The sequence below is a fragment of the Mustela lutreola genome, chromosome 9, assembly GCF_030435805.1.
Source record: "Mustela lutreola isolate mMusLut2 chromosome 9, mMusLut2.pri, whole genome shotgun sequence".
NCBI lineage: Eukaryota > Metazoa > Chordata > Mammalia > Carnivora > Mustelidae > Mustela > Mustela lutreola.
In genome coordinates this window covers 107,530,822-107,535,435 of record NC_081298.1, presented here as the reverse complement: position 1 = coordinate 107,535,435, position 4,614 = coordinate 107,530,822, and positions in this window count along the sequence as shown.

Genomic DNA, 4,614 nt, shown 5'->3' with positions numbered 1-4,614 from the left:
CTGACCTCCGGCCGCGCTCCGAGCTCACCGAGCCTGCGACCGGTTCAAGGTAACACGGAGCTGCGAACTTACTGTCGGCTCTGTCTCTGTAGCCGACTTTCCCGTTCCAATACCCGCAAGCTCTGCGACACTCAGACACCCCCGATCCTTCTGTGACCCTGCGGGACCTGAGGCCACGCTGACCCCACGTGGGCTTCGCCCCGGTTTAGCCTCTGGAGCGATGTCCCTCAGCGGAACAGACTTTTAAAAGTCCTGATTTTGTGCGCGGTTGCTCCGCCGCTTGCCGGGAGCCAGCCCCTCCCCCCGGGGTCTATCTTCCCGTCGCTTTGGATTCACTTCTCCGCCGGTCCTACCTTTCAGAAAGTGGTTGTTTTTCTGTTTCCAGAATTGCTGTTCTTCTTCTCTTCGATCTGCCGATGGATTTTCAGGTGTTTGCAATCTTTAGATAAGCTATCTAGCTGATCTCCGGCTAGCTGAAGCAGTCTCAGCTTGCTACTTCTCCGCCATCTTGACTCCTCCTCCCTCAATAATCATTTTCAATGTGAATGGCCTAAATGCACCCATAAAATGACACAGGGTTGCAGATTGGATAAGATGACAAGACCCATCCATATGTTGTCTACAAGAGACCCATTTTGAACCTAAAGATACACCCAGACTGAAAGTGAAGGGATGGAGAAGCATCTTTCATGCCAATGGGCCTCAAAAGAAGACCGGGGTACCGATTCTCATATCAGATAAATTAGATTTAAGCTAAAGACTACAGAAGGACACTACATCATTCTTAAAGGGACTATCCACCAAGATGATCTAACAATTTTAAATATCTATGCCCCCAATATGGGAGTAGCCAATTACGTAAGAAAACTGTTAATCAAGATAAAGAGTCATTTTGATATGAATACATTAATAGTAGGAGATATTAACATGCCTCTCTCAGATATAGATCATCGAAGCAGAAAATCAATAAAGAAAAAGAGCATTGAATAATACATTGGACCAGATGAATCTCATAGATATATACAGAACATTCCACCCTAAAACAACAGAATACTCATTCTTCTCAAGTGCAGGTGGAACCTTCTCAAGAATAGACCACATACTGGGTCACAAATCAGGACTCAATCAATACCAAAAGACTGAGATGATTCCCTGCATATTCTCAGATCACAATGCTTTGAAACTGGAGCTCAATCACAAGGAAAATTTCAGACAGAATTCGAACACCTGGAAGCTAAAGACCACCTTGCTTAAGAATGCTTAGATCAACCAGGAGATCAAAGAAGAACTGAAACAATTCATGGAAAACAATGAGAATGAAGACACTTTGCTCCAAAACCTATGGGATACAGCAAAGGAAGTCCTAAGAGGGAAATACATAGGCATCCAAGCCTCCCTCAAAAAAAATTGAAAAATCCAGAATACACCAGCTGTCTCTACACATTAAAGAACTGGAGAATCAACAACAAATCAAACCAACTCCACACGTAAGAAGGAAAATAATCAAGACTAGAGCAGAGATCAATGAGGTAGAAACCAGAGACACAATAGAACATATCAATGAAACTAGAAGCTGTTCTTTTTTGAAAGAATCAATAAGATCGATAAAACATTGGCCACACTAATCCAAAAGAAAAGAGAGAAAGCCCAAATTAATAAAATTATGAATGAAAGGGAAAGATCACAACTAACACCAAGGAAGTAGAAACAATCATCAGAAGTTATTATCAACAGCTATATGCTAATAAGCTAAGCAACCTAGATGAAATGGATACATTCCTGGAAAACTATAAACTCCCAAAATTGAACCAGGAAGAAATTGACAACCTGAATAGACTGATATCTAGTAACAAGATTAAAACAGGGATCAAAAACCTCCCAAAAAACAAGAGCCCAGGACCTGATGGATTCCCTGGGGAATTCTACCAAACTTTCAAAAAGGAAATAACACCTATTCTCCTAAAGCTGTTTCAAAAAATCGAAGCAGAAGGAAAACTTCCAGACTCTTTCTACGAAGCCAGCATTACTCTGATCCCCAAACCAGGCAAAGACCCTACCAAAAAGGCGAATTTCAGACCAATATCACTGATGAATATGGATTCTAAGATGCTCAACAAGATCCTAGAAAACAGGGTCAAATAGCACATTATAAAGATTATCCACCATGACCAGGTGGGATTCATCCCTGGGCTATGAGGACGGTTCAACATTCGCAAATCAATCAATGTGATAGAACAAATTAATAAAAGAAGAGAGAAGAACCACATGGTGCTAATTGATGCAGAAAAAGCATTTGACAAAACCCAACATCCATTCCTGATTAAAACACTTCAAACTATAGAGACAGAGGGAACATTCCTGAATGTCATAAAATCTATCTATGAAAGACCCACAGCAAATATCACCCTCAATGGGAAAAAGCTTGCAGTCTTCCTGGACAGATCAGGAACCTGACAATGTACCCAATCTCACCACTCTTGTTCAACATAGTATTAGAAGTTCTAGCAACAGCAATCAGACAACAAAGAGATTAAAAACCATTCAAATTGGCAATGAAGAAGTCAAACTCTCTCTCTTCACGGATGACATGATACTTTATATGGAAAACCCAAAAGACTCCACGCCCAAACTACTAGAACTCTTACAGCAATTCAGTAATGTGGCATGATACAACGTCAATGTACAGAAATCAGTGGCTTTCTTATACACTAACAATGAAAATACAGAAAGGGAAATTAGAGAATCGATTCCATTTACTATAGCACCAAGAATCATAAGATACCTGGGAATAAACCTAAGAGGTAAAGGATCTGTACTCGAGGAACTACAGAATACTCATGAAAGAAATTGAAGAAGACACAAAAAGATGGAAGACCATTGCATGCTCTTGGATCAGAAGAATAAACATTGTTAACATGTCTATACTGCCTAGAGCAATCTACACTTTTAATACCATTCGGATCAAAATTCCTCCGGTATTCTTCAAAAAGCTGGAGCAAATAATCCAAAAATTTGTATGGAATCAGAAGATACCCCGAATCGCTAAGGAAATGTTGAAAAATAAAAATAAAACTGGGGGCATCACGTTACCTGATTTCAAGCTTTACTACAAAGCTGTGATCACCAAGACAGCATGGTACTGGCATAAAAACAGACACATAGACCAGTGGAACAGAGTAGAGATCCCAGATATGGACACTCAACTCTATGGTCAAATAATCTTCGATAAAACAGGAAAAAATATACAGTGGTAAAAAGACAGTCTCTTCAAGAAATGGTGCTGGGAAAACTGGACACCTATATGTAGAAGAATGAAACTTGACTGTTCTCTTACACCGTACACAAAGATAAACTCAAAATGGATAAAAGACCTCAACGTGAGACAGGAAACCATCAGAACTCTAGAAGAGAATATAGGCAGTAACCTCTTCGATATCAGCCACAGCAACTTCTTTCAAGATATGTCTCCAAAGGCAAAGGAAACAAAAGCAAAGATGAACTTTTGGGACTTCATCAAGATCTAAAGCTTCTGCACAGCAAAGGAAACAGTCAAAAAAACAAAGAGGCAACCCACGGAATGGGAGAAGATATTTGCAAATGACAGTACAGACAAAAGGTTGATATCCAGGATCTATAAAGAACTCCTCAAACTCAACACACACAAAACAGACAATCGTATAAAAAAAAAATGGGCAGAAGATATGAACAGACACTTCTCCAATGAAGACATACAAATGGCTATCAGATACATGAAAAAATGTTCATCATCACTAGCCATCAGGGAGATTCAAATTAAAACCGCATTGAGATACCACCTTACACCAGATAGAATGGCCAAAATTAACAAGACAGGAAACAACATGTGTTGGAGAGGATGTGGAGAAGGGGGAACCCTCTGACACTGTTGGTGGGAATACAAGTTGGTGTAGCCTCTTTGGAGAACAGTGTGGAGATTCCTCAAGAAATTAAAAATAGAACTTCCCTATGACCCTGCAATTGCACTACAAGGTATTTACCCCAAAGATACAGATGTAGTGAAAAAAAAGCGCCATCTGTACCCCAGTGTTTATAGCAGCAATGGCCACGGTCGCCAAACTGTGGAAAGAACCAAGATGCCCTTCAACAGATGAATGGATAAGGAAGATGTGGTCCACATACACTCTGGAGTATTATGCCTCCAACAGAAATGATGAATTCCCAACTTCTGTAGCAACATGGACAGGACTGGAAGAGATTATTCTGAGTGAAATAAGTGCGGCAGAGAGAGTCAATTATCACATGGATTCACTTCTTTGTGGAACATAATAAATAGCATGGAGGACATGGGGAGATGGAGAGGAGAAGGGAGTTGAGGGAAATTGGAAGGGGATTTGAACCATGAGAGACTATGGACTCTGAAAAACAATCTGAGGGTTTTGAAGGGGTGGGGGGGTGGGAGGTTGGGGGAACCAGGTGGTGGGTATTAGAGAGGGCACGGATTGCATGGAGCACTGGGTGCGGTGCAAAAACAATGAATACTGTTACGCTGAAAAAAATAAAAATTTTTTTTAAAAAATTAAAAAATTTTAAAAACAGGAATTACCATTTGTCACCATACAAACTTATTAAATATCA